The sequence below is a fragment of the Lynx canadensis genome, chromosome D4 (assembly GCF_007474595.2).
Source record: "Lynx canadensis isolate LIC74 chromosome D4, mLynCan4.pri.v2, whole genome shotgun sequence".
NCBI classification, from domain to species: domain Eukaryota; kingdom Metazoa; phylum Chordata; class Mammalia; order Carnivora; family Felidae; genus Lynx; species Lynx canadensis.
In genome coordinates, this window is record NC_044315.2 from 28,412,445 (window position 1) to 28,431,573 (window position 19,129).

Sequence of the window (19,129 nt, forward strand, 5' to 3'; positions counted from 1 at the left end):
TATGTGCCTGCTTCATGATGGCTGACATACTTGTGTAGGTGTCTTACAACACAATCAGCAGGGTTGCTGGATAATTCTGCTCCAAGTGCTCAGTTGTTAATTTTGAGTTGTGGTCAATTATATAAATGCCTTTCAATATTTAATTCCAGAAAACTCAAACACTAACAAAACCTGCAGACTTTAAGTAAATTTGGGTGGACACTTAGTCCAAATCTGAAAGGAATGTAATTTCCATGATAGACACTTCCTTCGGGCCACTCGGCACAAATGTGTTTCCCCAGGTGACGGAACTTCAGGTTTTGTCTGCCTCTCAATGACTGCCTTCATCTCAAACTTTCAGCTTCTAGAACTTTGAGAAAGAAAGTCTGTTCTTTATAAGCCCCCTAGCCAATGGTACTCTGCCAACAGCCCACTTGCACAAACTAAGACAGACTTTATGCATGGCTAAGAGATGAGTCCTGATTTCCACATATGGGTGCAAGCCTCCATAGGGCTGGATGGACAGACAACACTACTCTTCTGGGCTTCCCTTTTGAGACCCAAGAACAGGATTGTTTGGCGTGAGAGGTGAAGATGGCTGCTCTTCTCCACCGGACAGGATAGAAGCTGAAAAAACTTGAAGGGATTCTGGACATCAAAGCTTAACTTGGAGCAGCAGAGGGATTAGTGGAAATAAAAAAAAAAAAAAAGCCTGTACAATGTTTATCAGGCTTTTTTTCTATGTAATCCATTGCCTAAGGAAGGAATAAATTAAACTGTGTGATTTCTTTTTTCATGTATATCAGATTAAAACTTATATGCCACTTTCTTTCACTCAATCATATAGCATGTTCATCTTTTATGTCAGTACATGTAGATCTATGTGGTTCTTTTACATGGTTATGTGGAATTCTACCACGGGGACATATCTGGTGGGGGATGTTGACCTGTCCTCAGATTGATATTTTTCCAATATAAGTGTTGTACAAATATTCTTGTACATGTGTGTGGATACTTCTTTAGATTCTTGGGGAACATACTAAATCAATTAGTATTCCCATTAAAATTTTGCAGATATCTTCTAATTGCCCTCTAAAAATCCTAAGCCAATTTATACCTTCACACAGTGTGTGAGAGTTCTCCCCCACACACCCATCCTAGCTCACACTGGATGTGTTAGTTGGGAATCTACAGATTCAAATTGTTCTGAGGACTTCTCTATGGTAGAACTCAATTCATTATGAGTGTTTTTGCTTTGTCTTTAATATTTAAAAAAAAACAACAACAGATCAGTACTGTCTATAATGATCTGTAGTGGGTAATCAATTCTTAAAATAGAATCATGTGGCATGTCACTTTTTGCCACAAGTGGCCATGTACAAACCAGTCTAAGTGAATAGAAAACATATAGTCTTCCTCTTTTCTTCCTTATCTCTATTTTAGATGTATACAGGTTCAATGAAGAACAACTCTCTAGCAGTCTCAGGAAAATATGAACTGGTGTCATTCTTCCTTCACATCCCAATCACATGATTTTTTTCTGAGCACAAATGTATTATTGCTTATTTATTATTAACTGTGAGCACAAATGTATTATTGCTTATTTATTATTAACCCCCCAGTGAGGTATCCAGAAATCAGACTGTTAGCAATATCTCCACATCTGCAGACAGCAATGATAGTCACATGAAGACTGTCATTGCCATGGGCCTGTCACAAGGCTCTGTCCCCTTAACCAATACTGAGAGGAGCCTGCAGTGAAGGAGGGGGCCTGTAGGCAGTCATCTGGGTCATCAAGATGGCAGGGGCTAGAATGGCAGCAGCACAGAGTGAGATGGTCCCCAAAGCCAGTTTCTCCTGCAGGTTTGTAATATCATAAGCGTCTGTCTACCACAAATGAGCATAAGGTTTGTAAGGTCATGTGGCCCTGACCTCAAATCTGTGCCCTGGGGCAGGAAAGCTTCCTGGAATATGAGGCATAATTCTGCCTAACATGGCTCAACTAAGCTGATGCAACGAAAATGCACTAATTCCTTTCCCCAAAGAGGAGATAAGGTTCTGGAATGATATGTATTTATCTCCTTGATAAGTAAATAGTAAAATGAAAATCAACAAAAAATACCATGATATATGATATGTTCAAAGTGCTGAAAGGAAAAAATCTATAGTCAAGAATATTCTATCCAGCAAGGCTATCATTCAGAATAGAAGAAAGATAAAAAGTTTCCCAGACAAACGAAAGTTAAAGGAATCCATAACCACTAAGCTAGACTTACATGAAATGTTAAAGGTGACTCTTTGAGTGAAAAGGAAAGACCATAAGTAAAAGTAAGAGTAGTGGAAAGCACAAAAGCAGTAAAAAATTAGTATATCTGTAAAAATCAGTTAAGAAATTCACAAAATAAAAGGGTGTAAAGTATGACACCATATACCTAAAATGTGTGTGGAGGGAGAGGAGTCAAGAATGGGTTCAAATTTGAGCAACCATCAACTTAATATGAACTTCTATATGCAGAATAAAGGTAACTACAAATTAATAACCAGTAATAGATAAGCAAAAATAAAGAGAAAGGAATCTGAGTATATCACTAAAGAAAGCCAAATACTCATGAGAGCAGAGAGCAAGGGAAGAAAAGAACAGAGAAAAACAGCAACAACAAAACATAAAATAAGTAACAAAATACTAATAAGTACATATCTATCAATAATTACTTTGAATTTAAATGGACTAAACACTCCAATCAAAAGACATAGTGGATAAAAGAACAAGATCCTTCTACATACTGCCTGCAAGAGACTCATTTCAGACATGAAGTCACCTGCGGATTGAAAGTGAAAGGATAGAGAAACAATTATCATGCAGATGGATATAAAAAGAAAGCCAGACAAAATAGACTTTAAAACAAAGACTGTAACAAGAGACAAAGAAGGATACTATATAATCATAAACAGAATAATCCAATAAGAATATATTAACAATTATAAATGTGTATGAACCCCACAGGGAAGCACCCAAATACCTAAAGCAGTTAATAACAAACATAAAGGAACTAATTGATAGTAATCTAATAATAGTAGGGGACTTTAACACCCCACTTACATCAATGGACAGATCGTCCAAAGAGAAAAATCAACAAGGAAACAGTGGCATTAAGTAACACCTTGGACCAGATGAATTTAACAGATATATTCAGAACATTCCATCCTAAAACAGCAGAATACACATTCTTCTCAAGTACACATAGAATATTCTCCAGAATAGATCACAAAATATGTCTCAACGAATTCAAAAACGTCAAAGTCATACCATGCATCTTCTCTGAAAACAATGCTATGAAACTAGAAATCGATCACAAAAAAAAAAAAAAAAAAAAAACAACAACCCTGGAAAGACCACAAATACATGGAGTTTACATAACATGCTACTAAACAATGAACAGGTTCACCAAGAAATAAAGGAGGAAATTTAAAAATACATAGAGAAAATGAAAATGAAAATACAACATTCCAAAATCTCTGGGATGCAGCAAAAGCTGCTCTAAGATGGAAGTTTACAGCAGTACAGGCCTACATCAAGAAGGAAGAAAAATTCCAAGTAAATAATCTAAACTTACACCTAAAGGATCTACAAAAAGAAGAACAAACAAAACCCCAAACCAGTAGAAAGAAGTAAAAAAATAAAGATTAGAGCAGAAACAAACAAAATAGAAACTAAAAACAAGGAAACAATAGAATAGATAAATGAAACCAGGAACTGGTTCATTTAAGAACATCAACAAAATTGATAAACCTTTAGCCAAACTCATCACAGAGAGAAAGAGAGAGAGCTCAAATAAACAAAATCAGAAATGAAAGAGGAGAAATAACCACTGATCCCACAGAAATAGAAAAGATTGTAAGAGAATATTACAAAAAATTATATGCCAACAAACTAAACAACCTAGAAGAAATGGATAAATTCCTAGGAACACATAACCTCCCAAAGATGAATCAGAAAGAAATAGAAAATTTGAACAGCCCAATTACCAATAATGAAATTGGATCAATAATCAAAAACTCCCAACAAAAAAAAGTCCAGGACCAGACAGTGAATTCTACTGAACATTGAAAGAAGAGTTAAAACCTATTCTTCTCAAATTATCCCAAAAATAGAAAAGAAAAGAAAACTTCCAAATTCATTCTATGAGGCCAGTATTACCCTGATACCAAAACAAAAGACACCACACACATAAAAAAAAGAACTACAGATCAATATCTATTATAAACATATGCAAAAATCCTCAACAAAATACTAGCAAACCAAATCCAACAATACATAAAAACTCATTCACCATGGTCAAGTGGGATTTAATCCTGGGATGCAAAGATGGTTCAATATTCACAAATCAATGAATGTGATACATCACATCAAGAAGAGAAAGGGTAAAAGCCATATGATCATTTCAGTAGATGCAGGAAAATCTTTGACAAAGTAAATCTATTCATGATTTAAAAAAAAGAAACCTCAACAAAGTAGGTTTAGAGGGAATATATCTCAACATAATAAAGGTCATGTACAAAAACCCACAGCTAATAGCATTCTTAATGGTGAAAAACTGAGAGCTTTTCCCTTAAGGTCAGGAACAAGACAAGGATGTTCACTCTCACTACTTTTATTCAACATAGTACTGGAAGTCCTAGTCACACCAACCGGACAAGAAAAAGAAATAAATCAGTAAGGAAAAAGTAAAACTTTAACTATTTGCAGATGACATAATAAAATCCTAAAGACTCCACCAAAAATTACTAGAGAAATGATAGATGAATTCAGTAAATTCACAGGATACAAAATCAATGTACAGAAATCTGTCATATTTCTATACACTGACAATGAAGCAGCAGAAAAAGAAATTATGGAAACAAATTCATTTACAATTGCACCAAAAACAATAAAATACCTAGGAATAAACTTAAGCAGGAGATGAAAGACCTCTACTTTGAAAACTATAAAACATTGATGAAAGAAATTGAAGATGACATAAACAAATGGAAGATATTCCATGGATCAGAAGAACAAATATTGTTTGAATGTCCATATTGCAGAAAGCAATCTACATATTTAATGCAATCCCATCAAAATACCAACAGTATTTTTCACGGAGCTAGAACAAACAATCCTAACATTTGTATGGAACCACAAAAGACCTTGAATAGCCAAACAAATCTTGAAAAGGAAAATTAAAGCTGGAAGTATCACAACTCCAGATTTCAAGTTATACTACAAAGCTGTAGTTATCAAAACAGTATGGTAATCAAAACAGTATGGTACTGGCACAAAAATAGACACATAGATCAATAGAACAAGAAAGAAAGTCCAGAAACAAACCCACGATTATATGGTCAGTTAATCTTTGACAAAGGCAAGAACTTGCAATGAGAAAAACAATCTCTTACAAATGGTGTTGGGAAAACTGGACAGCAATATGCAAAAGAATGAAACTGGAACACTTACTTACACCATATACAAAAATAAACTCAAAATGGATTAAGGTCCTGAATGGATACCAGACCTGGAACCATAAAAATCTTAGAAGAGAGCACAGGCAGTAATTTCACTGACATTTTTACATATGACACCTGAGGCAAGGGAAACAAAAGCAAGAATAAACTATTGGGACTACATCAAAATAAAATCTTCTGCACAGCAAAGCAAACAATCAACAAAACTAATAGGCAATCTATGGAATTGGAGAAGATATTTGCAAATGACATATCCAGTAAAGGCTTAGTATCCAAAATATATAAAAAACCTACAGAACTCAACACCCAAATAACAAATAATCTGATTTAAAAAATGGGCAGAAGACATGAACAGACATTTCTCCAAAGAAGACATTCAACTGGTCAACAGACATGGAAAAATGCTCAACATCTCTCATCATCAGGGAAATGCAAATCAAAGCTACAAGGAGATATCACCTCACAACTTACCAGAATGACTGAAATCAAAAACACAAGAAACCACCAGCGTTAATGAGGATGTGGAGGAAAAAAAACACTCATGCACTGTTGTGTACTGCATCTTCTTTATCCGTTCACCTATCAGTGGACACTGGGCTGCTTCTATTTTATATATATATTTATAATATGTATATAAATATATACATACATAATATGTATAAATACAAACTTATATATATGGATGTGTGTATATATATATATATACATATATGACTCAAGATATGTATATATTAAGTCATAATATATTGAGCCATTAAAAAAGAATGAAATCTTGTCATTTACAACAACATGGATAGAGCTATAGAGTATAATGCTAAGCAAAATAAGACAGTCAGAGAAAGACAAATACTACATGATTTCACTCATATGTGGAATTTAAGAAACCAAACAAATGAACAAAGGGGGAAAAAAGAGGCAACCCCCCCAAAAAGATTCTTAACTATAAAGAACAAAGAGATGTTGCCAGAGGGGAGGTGGGTGGGGGGGTTGGGTCAAATAGGTAAATGGGATTAAGAGTACACTCATCTTGATGAGCACTGAGTAATATACAGAATTGTTGAATCTCTATATTGTACTCCTGAAACTAATATAACACTGTATGCTAATTATACTGGAATTAAAATAAAAATTAAAGAGGTGGCTGGGTGAGTCGAGTGACCGACTCTCGATTTCAGTTCAGGTCATGATCCCAGGGTTGTGGGATTCTCTCTCTCTCTCTTCTTCTGCCCCACTCCCACACTTGCTCCCTTGCTCTCTCTCTAAAAAATTAAATTAAATTAAATTTTAATATTCTATGTTCACGCACATATACACAAACAGAAATGTATTCATAACAAAATAGAAAGGAAATCCTCATGACGATTACAGTCTCCATCACTGGCACTGGTCACATGGTCCTACATAGCTGGTATTTATAACTACTTTCTTTCTTCCATTAGGCATTCTGTATTTCCTTAACCTTCAGTTTGCACCTGAGCTAGTTGTGGTTCTTTACACGATATGGTGACCCTAACCTTCATCTCTTATGGGTCCAGGCCATTATTAGTCCTGCCTAGATTGGACTGTTGTAATTTTCCATTGACCTTAATCATAGGCCACCCAGAGAGATCTCTTGTATTCCAGACATACCCTTCCTTACCCCCACTGCGGAGTAGCAAGTAAGGAACATTCACACGAATGAGCTCCTTCTTTACCTGTTGACTCAGAGGCATGAGGAACCCAAAGTGGCTGGGAGGTAGTATTAACTTCCACACCAATAGCTTCACTGTTGTGTGGCTTCACTATTTTCTTCTTAAACTAAGATATCTAGGCCAGAAGAGCATAAAGTTATAAGAACAATAAACAAAAATTTACTAGTAGGTCACTAGAGGTAATAGTGAGTGGTGCCATTTCCATTTCCACCCCTTAATTCTCAGACCTTTTTATCTTGTTTGTTGGGGGAAAAGCACCATATTGGATGCTGATTCACACCACATACAAACTCCTAGAGAACCTTACCTTAGCTTTAAATGTATTGCCACCATGTTGGCACTGTAATTGAGCCTTCAAAAGGTCATTCCACCACTCTATCAAGCCAGCTGTTCTGGATGGCAGGGAACATAATACCAATGAGTTCCATGAGCATGGGACCATACTGCACTTCATTGGCTGCAAAGTGTGGTCCTTGAACACAGAAATGCTGTGTGTAATACCATGACTGTGGATAAGGCATTCTACAAATCCATGGATGGTAGTTTTGGCAGAAGCATTTTGTGCAAGGAAGGCAAATCTGCTGTATTCAGACTGTTCCAGGAAGAACAGAAGACTGCCCATTCCATGACAGATGTGGTCCAATGTAATCAACCTGCCACCATGTAGCTGGCTGATCACCCTGGAGAATGGTGTCATATCAGGGACTCAGTGTTGGTCTCTGCTGCCAGCAGATTGGGCACTCAGCAGTGGCCATGGCCAGGTTACCTTTGTGAGTAGAAGTCCATGTTGCTGAACCCATGCACAACCTCCATCCCTGCCACCATGGCCACTTTGTTCATGGGCCTGTTGGGCAATGAATGGGGTAGCTGGGGAAAGAAGCTGAATGCTATTCATAGAACAGGTCATCTTACCCACTCCTCCTATTAAAATCCTCCTCTGCTGAGTTCACCCTTTGGTAAGCATTCACACGAGACACAGATATCTTCATATTTTCTACCCATTAAGAGAGGTTTACCCACATACCTTTTCCCTAAATTTCCTTGGGGCCATTTATCCAATCATGGTCCTTCCAAGTCTCTGGTCATCCTACTAAACCATCAGCCAAGCTCATGAGTCAGAATATAATCCCATGTCTGGCCATTTCTCCTTCCAAGCAAAGGGAAAAACTACATGCACCACTAGAAGTTCGGTCCACAGATAGGATCTCCCTTCCCCACTGTTCAAATATGCCCCAAAGGAGCTTCAGTGCTACAGTTGTCTATTTTCGGGTGGTGCTTGTCCATCATAGAGAACCAACTGTAAACTAAGCCCCAGTCTTCTCTTTCTCTATCAACAGACTATAGAGAGATCTCAGTGAGGCCATAAGTGCAGGTTGGAAAGAGAAGGCAGAGGTTGGGTACATGGGCATTTGGGCCCCTTCCTAAGGTAAATAACCTACTTGTGCCTTCAGGGCCTACTTAGGCCTGATTGTGCACATACCGCTTCCATCTGATGAAGGAGTGTTGATGTGCATGTCCAACTTTATGGCTTGGTGCATCAGATAACATCCATGAATGATAGGCATCCCAGGTCCCACTGTAATCTAATGACCTGTGGTTAAACTTTCAGTCTCTACTAAGGCATGATAAGGTAGACCAAGACCTACTTATCAAAAGGAGAGTAGGGCTCTCCTCTAAAATCCTCAGGGTCTGTGCTGTGATTCACCTATAGGGGACTGGCAAAAGTTCCAAAGAGCACCCCTATCTGCCACTGATGCTTCAAGCACCATTGGATGCGACCCAAGTGGCCAAGTGGCCTGAATAGAAACTGAACCTTATTCTTACCTCACTCACAGAAGCAGTATTTTGGGTCACTCAGCAAATAGGCTGGAGTAACATATCCAAATGAGGAATATGTTGCCTCTAAAATCCAAAGGTAACCTTGTACCTCTGTTTTGGTTGTAAAAAAAAGCAACAACTTATCCTTCCCCTTAGGTGTGATATCTCACCCTGCCCCATACCACTGGACACCCAGAAATTTCACTGAAGTAGAGTTTCTTGATTTTTTGTCTGATTTATTTCCCATCCTCTAACACATAAAAGTCTTATGAATATGTCTGGAGAAGTTGCTACTTCTTGCTCAGAGGTCCAATCAACATAATGTCACAGGTGTAATGGATCACAGCAGTATCTTCTGGAAAGGAGGGGTAATCATGATCCAAGGAAACTAAACTATGACATAGGACTGGAAAGTGTATACATCCCTTAGGTAGGACACGCTTAGTGTATTGCTGACCTTTCTAGCTAAAAGCAAGCTGCTTCTGGTTGGTCTTATGACAGGGATTAGAAAAAGGGCATTTGGCCAGATCAAAGATGCTCACCAATACCAGGAGTAGCGTTAATCTGCTCAACTAATGCAAGTACATTTGGTTTTCATTGCAACTAAAGCCACCACCTAGTTAAGCTTATGATAACCCATGTTCTCCAAAATACATCTGTCTTCTCCACAGGCCAAATAGGAGAGGCATATAGGGACGTGGTGGGAATTACCACACCTGCACCCTTAAATTACTTGATGGTGGCACTAATCGCTGCAACCTCTCCAGGAATGTGATGTTGCTTTTGGTTGTTTTCTCAGGTAGAGGCAGTTCTGGTGGCTTCCACTTGACTCTCCCACCATAATCATCCTCACTTCCTGTCAGGGAACCAATGTGGGGATTCTGCCAGATATATGGCTATATATATCTATTTCAGTTATGCATTCTAGCACCAGGGAAATAACCACAGGATGGTTTCAAGACCTATCAGGCCCAATGGGAAATGGAACTGTGCAAAACCCCATTGATTGCCTGACTTCCATGGGCCTATACTCTATTGGACCATGGTGATATTTGAGGTCTGGAATTAGTGCCAATTCAGAGTGTCTAGTAGTCCCTAGAAGGTCTAATTATTTCCAATGTAGAGTTATCCTGGTAAAATGTCATAGGTACATTGAGGATAGCTGGTAGAAAGATAAACAGGATAATTTTTGGTAGTGTACCAGTGTCCTTCCTTAGGGGGACCTAGACTCCCCTTCATTCAAGGGTTCTGGGTCTATAAACTGACTCAAGTCTGGAAATGATTGAGAGGTATTATCTTCTGTTTTGTGATTCAGGGTAGCTTCTTGTTCACTTGACTTGGAATTTTTCTGCTTCATTAAAATTTAGCAGTCAGTCTTTTTATCTATTTTAGTTCTAGGAACACTGTGATCAACCAGCCAACACCACAGGTGTGCATGAGGCAGACAATTCTGATTGCTGCTATGACTCTACTGTCCATCACAGTGATGGCACCGGCCCTGCCTTGGGCTGCTGAGTGTTGCCACTGGGCCTGTCACAAATTCATTTCTCACAAGGTGGTAAAAATACGTCTTCTGCATCCTCCCAGTGTGGGTGTGAATGTCTTAAGTGATAAATCCAATCTAACATTCCAACCTTCCTATACCTGTGAATCCCTGCCTCTACATTAAACCAGGGCAGGTCCGGCATTTCCAACTCACTCACTATGGACCTTTTGGTCTGTGTATCACAACCAACCAAACAAACTGCTAGATCCAAGCTGCAACATTAAATGCAGAACCTCTTCTTAGGGAGAAGAGATATGAATTCACATCAATGAATTCATTCTTATCCAAGTATATGTTCTTCTCCCCACTGCCTCACTCACTTAAGATCCATTCTTATACATGTTCCCCAGAGTTGGTTACATAAGTTAGAAAACTTGAGTAGTTCCTTTGGAGTATAGTGCACCTCCTCATGGGTCACACTTCATACCTCACCTTTAGGGGCCTGTTGGGACTAGACTCTATTTACAGGTCTAGAAGCAAAGAGGGGAGATAGGGGTGGGTCCTTTCTTAGTCTTAGCCTGTCTTAAACTGTCTTTGGCTAGCCAGGCTACCATAACAAAATATCACAGACTGGGTGGCTGAAATAATAGAAATTTATTTCTCACAGTTCTGGAGGCTTGAAAGTTCAAGCTTAATGTGATAGAGGATTGGCTTTATGGTAAGAGCTCTCTTACTGTCTTGTACATGGCCAGCTTCTTGTGGTGTTCTCAAATGGCCTTTCCTTGCTATGTGAGCTAGGAAGACACAGACTGAGAGAGAAAGAGAGATCTGTTTCTGTTCATGTTCTTACAAAGTTACCAACCTATCATATTAGGACCTGACCCTATGGCCTCATTTGACATCAATTACATCTTAAAATGCTTTATATACAAACAAGGTCACATTGGGCATTAGACTTTAGCATATGAATTTGGGGCAGAATACAATTCATGACAAAGGCCATGAATTGTAGGGAAGAAATGATTCTTTTTACTGTTCTTGACTAAAAATTAGCATTCCCTTCAACTATATATGTCACCAACAAATCAGAGTAATATTTACAGTACCCATGACTTTGTCATCATAGGAAATCAGATATTTCATATCAATTATGGTTGGTCTAGATATCTTATAAAAGTATTTACTCTTGTCACTATTTTGAAGTTAGAACACTTAGAAGATCCCCCACTGGAGGTACACATATTATCATGTTACCCAATTTGATTGATATATTTTGATAAATATATTTCAATATTCAGTTACCTTGTTAGTACATGTATTTTATTTCAAACATTTGAGAGCATTATTGTGAAACAGGACCCATGGGTATCATCTGATTGCCAGAGGTGCCAGGGCTGAGAGGCCCCCATTATGGTTGTTGGATTTGGGGTCACACTCTGCTGGTTAACAACTATCAGGATCACCCAGGATTGTCTCAGAAGTGATGTGTGGAAAAGTGAGCCACATTTAGCCATGAAGTCCCACTGAAGACAAAGAAGTTTAATGATCAAGGCCTCTAAATTCAAACTTGAGAGCATAATATTTGATAGCCAGTACAGCACAATCATGGTCAAGAACTCTGGAGCTAAGTGAAGGAGTCCTGAAGCCTTGAAAACAAAGATAAAAATTACCATCATGTTGATAGAATATTAGCAACCTACCTTCTCTCATAGAATTAATTCTGCACTAGCCAGCACATAGCACATAGCACCACACGGTAGTACCAGCCCCGGGATTGAAGGCTGGCAGTCATTAAAGATAATCAAAGATGCATAGGGGCACTTGTACCCCAATGTTCATAGCAGCACTCTCAACAATAGCCAAATTATGGAAAAGCCTAAATGTCCATCAACTGATGAATGGATAAAGAAATTGTGGTATATATACACAATGGAATACTACGTGGCAATGAGAAAAAATGAAATATGGCCTTTTGTAGCAACGTGGATGGAACTGGAGAGTGTAATGCTAAGTGAAAGAAGCCATACAGAGAAAGACAGATACCATATGGTTTCACTCTTATGTGGATCCTGAGAAACTTAGCAGGAACCCATGGGGGAGGGGAAGGAAAAAAAAAAAAAAAGAGGTTAGAGTGGGAGAGAGCCAAAGCATAAGAGACTGTTGAAAACTGAGAACAAACTGAGGGTTGATGGGGGGTGGGAGGGAGGGGAGGGTGGGTGATGGGTATTGAGGAGGGCACCTTTTGGGATGAGCACTGGGTGTTGTATGGAAACCAATTTGTCAGTAAATTTCATATATATAAAAAAAAATAAATAAACATTATAAACATTTAAAAAAATAAATAATTTAAAATAAAATAATTACGTATTTGGAAAAAAAAAATAAATAAATAAAATAAAGATAATCAAAGAGAATGCAGAGGACAACAGCTAATGCTCTATGCTGCAATCCTGGGGACAGCAACCAAGGGACCACAGTCTTCCCTGGGGCCCCATGTCATTACCCCAGGCACAGTCTCTAACCCTCTGCCATTGTGTCCATTCAACATTTCTGGAAAGTGCCTCCTTTGTGACTTGCACTGATTCATGGGGAGATCCTCCCTTCTCCCCCCAGGAGCCACAACTCTCTTCTCCTAGCAGAAAACTCCTCCACCCCTGAGTTATTTCTTCTAGAGTAGGTCCTGAGGTGTGGTTGTCAGGGCTGAGGGGAGACTGTATCAGATGTTGAGAGAGGCCCTGTAGCGGCCTGCAGACCTATGTCATACATGACAGTGATACTTTCAGAAATGTCAGTGTTCTTTTCAGGTTTATGTTTCTTTTCTGGGGACATGACCCCTCTACAGTCAGGGACATCTTTGTCCCACAGAAGATCAGGATTTGAATAGCAGGAACAAAAAGAGGGAAGAGTCACTGTTCAGCATTTGACATCCTGAATACAATTCCTGAGTCCACAAGAGTCTTGAGCACCAAGCTTTGAAGAGAGAAAAAGGGTGTCCTAATCCCAGGGCCCAAAAGGAAATTGTCCTTTAAGGTCACTGTCATCAAGGTATGAAGTGTCCATTGTCTATGGACGAGAAGGGAGAAGTGTCTCCCCAATACTGGGAAAGGGCAGGGGGTTCTCAAAGGCCAAGGGCAGGAGTCTGCTTGCATTCAGGCTGTGCATGGCTTGGGCCTAGAACGGGTGGCTCTGGAAGATTCCCAGTCACTGCCTTTGGCCACAAAATGATCAGGTCACACATCCTGGGATGACAAAGGGCAGCAAATACAGTTGTCCCTAAGACCCCAGGACACTTGTACAGGCATGGGGAGGAGAAGCTCCTTAAAGAAACAAAGAGACTAGATTTTACTTGAGTACTTACAAGTCACATTTTATTTTAAGAAGAATAGTGAAATATGATAGTTCTCTTCTAGTTCTACTCAGCCATTAACAAGGATAAAGGTTTACAAACAATTAAAGAAAATGTCAGACTCTCTAATGGGTTAAGACATTTTTGTCATACCAGCCACGTGCGCTCAGCTTTGGGTTCCTGTGTCTGGACTACTTCCCCACCCTCTAGTCTCCTCCACCTGACTTCCATGCTTTCCTGTTGCAAAGGGAACTGTTCTCAGTTGATGCCCCCTGATTCACATAGTGGAGGCTCAATGAGTTCAGAGGAATCCCAGCAGCCTGGGCAATATCCAATCCAAGCTGTGCCAAATGGTGTTACTAGAAACGTCAGGCTTGGTGCCTATAATCACCTGTACAGGAGAAGATCCCGCCCCAGGCACACAGGGCTTGGGTTGAACACAGGTGAAATGTGGGCCCACAGCAGCCTTTTCCAGGCACCATAGGGCAATCTACACACCACACATGCATTTCCAGGGGCCGGACAGGAAATATGCTGTTGCAGGGAAGATACACAGCCTGCTGCACCCCTGCTTGCTCAGAGCTTGTGATCCAGACAGGTGAGGCAGCAGAAGGTCCCAGCTGGCTGGTCACCCTCACAGGACTGCACCAGGGAGCTGGACCCCAGGAGGTCAGCACTGCCCTCCTGAGACCACATGCCACCGTCGTGCCCGACTTGTTGCTTGTTCTTTTTCCAGGAGAGAGGGAAACCACTTCCCACACTCACCTGCTCACTGGGAAGCAAGTTGAATTGCTTTTTACTGTGATGAAATACGCATAACAAAATTGACCCCTTTTAACCATTTTCATTTAGTGCAGCCACATTGTTGCAACCCTCACCACCATCCATTTCCAGAACATTCCTCATCTCAAACTGAACTCTGCCCCCATGAAACACTAACTCCCCACTCCCCTTTCCTCCCAGCCCTCCAATTTCAACTGTGATGAGGGTAACATTTTTGGAAGGCTTATGTTCATTTTTATTGACTTTATTTTATGCAACCCACCCTTGAGTCACCAGAAGCATCCATTGCCTTGGGAAGTGTAGTAAAGGAGAGATGAAAATAAGAGTCAAATATTTAGGCTTTGAGCTCTTGCCTTTCAATAAAAAGCCAGGCTTTATGGAAGGACAAACCATCCTTCCAAATGCCAGAAGCTCAGGAGAAGCTGGGTGGGACCTAGGCCATCCCGACTCACAATCGTTTTGTCTCCCACTGTGCTCGTCTTCAGGAAATGAAAGATGTCAGCAAGCAGCATGATAACTGTGTTAACAAATGTTTACGTGGCTATCACGGATGAGGATTCCAGGCTTCTATGTAATGTGGAAGGAAGGACAGGGATGGGAAGTTTAGACGGCAAGTGTCAGGATACTCAGGGATTAAAACCTGTTCTTCCCATTCTCCATCCCCGTGTCTATGGAACAGAGACGCACTGACCCCTGTGTTTCATGACAGGGCTGTGGTCTGACATGTGCATGACTCCAGGTTTCCTACTAACGCTGAGATCTGTGAGCGTGTTTCAAGAGCAGCCAGAATCACTGTGCTTCCCAAAGCGAGGTCCAGCCTGTGGGACAGGAGGTGAGTTTTATAGCATCAGGTGATGGAACCCACATGGCCTCTAAATATTCCATGGGAATGGGCCTGTGGGGCTTTCTTTGTACTTCTATACACCGCTTTTTCTGGAAAAAGCCTAACAATGAAGTTTAAAACCACACTGCCCAGAACAAACTGGTCACAAATCTAGAAAACAGAAATAAGAGCCACTGGATTATTTTTTCGCCCACGATTAAATTATTCAATTTAAAGAAATAGCCAAGTATTCCCAGACTCTAACTTTCCTCATTTTTTCAATCTATTCGTCTTTTTTAAAGTGACATTATAAATAATTAAATAATTAACTAAAATTAATTACTTTAAGTAATTAAAATTAAACATGCTTTGTGATGACAAAAGAAATAGGAATTGTTGCTCTTCTTTTTTTTTAAATGTTTATTTATTTATATTGAAAGAGAGAGAGAGAGAGAGAGAGGGAGCAGGGGAGGGGCAGAGAGAAAAGGAAACAGAGAATCCCAAGCAGGCTCTGCACTGTCAGCACAGAGCCCGACACAGAGCTGGACACGGGATTCAATTGCAGAAACCTTGAGATCAAGAGCTGAGCTGAAATCGAGTCAGACACTTAACCGACTGAGCCCTCCACACACCCTGGTACCCGTTGCTCTTTGTAAGCAGTCTTACTTTGCAAAACGAAGTCTCAGTCTCCATGTTCTTCATGAAATTTTACTATTCCATGAAAATCCCAAAGTATGGGAACCTCTGACACACAGGAGAGCTGCTCAGGGTTCCAGAGTCAGTAAATGAGAAGCTCATCTTCATTGGAAAACAGACTCAAACTACACACTTTGGGAATTGAGGTAGTAAAATTTATTTGTATTTATCTTCAGGACAGCATTTTGCCAAAATGATGAATGACACCTAATCAAGTTGTAAGTGCACTTTGTCCAGTTTATGGGGCGTAAGTTAGATGTCACCTAGAGAAACAATTGGAACATTCTAGAAGATAACCAGTTACATGTTTTCTAGAAGATAACCAGTTGCATGTTTGTCCTAGGACTGTGTGTTCTCTATACGGAAGGGTCTTTCGTGGGGTCCTCACTATTCACTGCCCCTGTTGACCAATAAAGTCTTGCAGTCATTTCCCAATGGGAGTGCAGGCAGGGCCCAGCTGGATGGCAGGCTCCCAGGTGCAGAGACATGAGGAGGCTGGAGAAACGGGGACCTGAGCCAGGTGGCAAGGGAGTCTCATATGGAGAAGAGCCCAGAGCACTAGTGAAAATGCATCCCCAGCAAGGGGAGCCCGCAAAGGATCTCAGCCCCTCAAACCAGATGAAGGACGCAAACCCCCATAAGAGTGGTTAATGAGAGTCAACAATCAATGAACACTCAAAATAGGTCACTAGATGAGAAATCTTCACATGTCTGAAGATTCTAAAGCTTACATATGAAAAAAATATCTAACTTGATAGAAGTTTTCCAGATTTGAAAAAAATCTTCAAAATTCTTACAGTATTACCAATAGTGAGTTTTGAAGCTGGAGGTTTTCAAAAATATCAACAACTATAATATTGACTAATCATTTTTGTCTTTCATCATGGTAGGAAGATTGAATTTTCTTTCCATTCCTACTAAAACTTCACATTATAAAAGCTGTTATATGGTAAGATAATGTAGCAAAAAAGCATTATAAAGTGTGTCAACAGTTAATTAACAAATTCATATATTTTTAGAAAAAGTTCTCGGGGTGTTCTATTAGTCACCCTGACTGTGGGAAATGGGCACTCATGGATAAATCAGTGAGGGTCACAGCTCTTGGCCATGAGAACAGGTCTTTAGAGGCCAGAAAAACCCTTGACTCATGAAACACAGACACAAAATACACACACACACAACACACACATGCACACACATTTATAGACAAATGCACACGTATGCATACACACTTTCACAGTATTCACATATAAGTGTACACTCAACACACACACACACACACTACATTACCATATAAATACTTAGCACAGGAGAATAGCAGGCCCCCAGGTGTGGGAAGATGGCCTGACACTTAGTCTGAGTTGTTAGTAATTGATGGCACAATTTTGTCTAAATCTCTTAAACCCTTTGTCTCCAGATCCCAAGACTGAGTTGAAGCAAACCATCTGTAAGTCTCTTTCAGTTGTAAATTCTGTGATTTCAGGAGGACAAGGAACATCATCTACCCAGAGGTGGCCTTAGGCCCTTCTCTGTGCCCCTGACAGGAGCCCTGCAGGCTGGAGTCACAGCCTTGGGCACCCGGCCAGGCCCCCTCACCAAACATCAGTCCCTAGAGGCAGGGCACATCAGAGCCCCATCTGTGGGGAAACTCTGCTCTAGAAACTTGTGGAAATTCTTTCCTGCCCCTCCTCCCTACGCCCACAGTCTTCTTCATTCCTTAGGAGCAAAGACTTGGCCCTGTCAGCAACAGTAATGATCAGCAAGCAACTGAGGCTGGGGTTTGGGGAGATTAGCAGCTGTCCCCTGGTTCATTTCCTGCTCCTGCCACACACATTTCCAGAGGTGCCCATGACAGGGGCCTCACCATTCCTTAAAATCCCCTTTTAGGGGCTCCTCCCTCTCCCTCCTCCAGGGTATTCATCCGGGACCGTGCTCCCGTCCCTGTCCTGGCCTGTGTCTGGAAGCTGCTGAGTCCCAGGCCTCAGGGGATTGAGGGCCCAGCCTCGCAGCAGCACATGACCTTTGGCTGCAAACATCAAGTCTGATCTTGCTTTCAGGTGGCTACCCAAAATACAGCTCCAATCCCTGAAAATAACCCCCCAGGGCCAGTTTTTCAGGCAGCTGTGGAGTTGAGCCCCATGACTGGCTCTGTGAGCAGGTACATTGTCATCCACCTTGTGCCCCTGTCATGAGCCCGGGGCTGGTGCCCATGATAGGTGCTCAGCAAATGTCTAGGGACCATGAATCAGACAACCTCATAAGCAATTGGGCCTGATTAAGTCCTCAAGAATCCAAAGTCCTTATGGCCTTTATCCCGTGTATGCATTCAAACGGGGGGGGGGGGGGGAGATTCACAGCAAACAAAAGATAAAGAGGCCAAACAAAATTCTTACCTTCTTTTCCTACAGAACCACTTTAAAGGTTGTTTCTGAAATACCAAGTTCTTCCAAAACAGCAATCTATCATTTTTTCTATCCCCATCCCCTTCTTTGGGGGCCCTGCTTTGCTGTATTCTCTAAACACAACTGGCAACGTTGCATATTCCTCCGCAAGCTAAAATATTCCCGGATACTTTTAGGTTTCAGCTTTATCTTTTTTGACTTCATTTTGTAAAAACTGTGGTAAAAGAAGCATGAAATAAGATTGTTCATTTTAGTCATATGTACCTGCGCGGCCCAGAGGCAGCCGGTACGTGGGCATTGCTGTGCACCACCACCACCAGCCATCTCCAGAACGTTTCTCATCTTGCGCAACTGGAAACGTCGTCGTTGTATCCTTCAAGGAAGGCATTCCACTTTGAGGCTCACTTCCCCTGACATCCCTCCGGGTTTTACAGCCTGGCTGTCATCTAGCGGCTGCTGATGCAGGAACAGCCAGGCCGGCCCTTCATGTTGGAGGGGCTTTTCCAGGGTCACGCCGTGAAGGTGTAGGGGCCAAGGGCAGCTGCCAGAAATGTGCCACTTTGGCATTTTGATTATTATAAATAAAAATTACTTAAGACACTCAGA

The 19,129-nt window shown here is 40.7% G+C and overlaps 1 pseudogene; it reads right to left on the minus strand.

The window, feature by feature from the left end:
• LOC115499071 overlaps positions 1-18,911 on the minus strand; it is a 28,971-nt pseudogene extending 10,060 nt beyond the window's left edge.
• Positions 18,912-19,129: the final 218 nt, after the last annotated feature.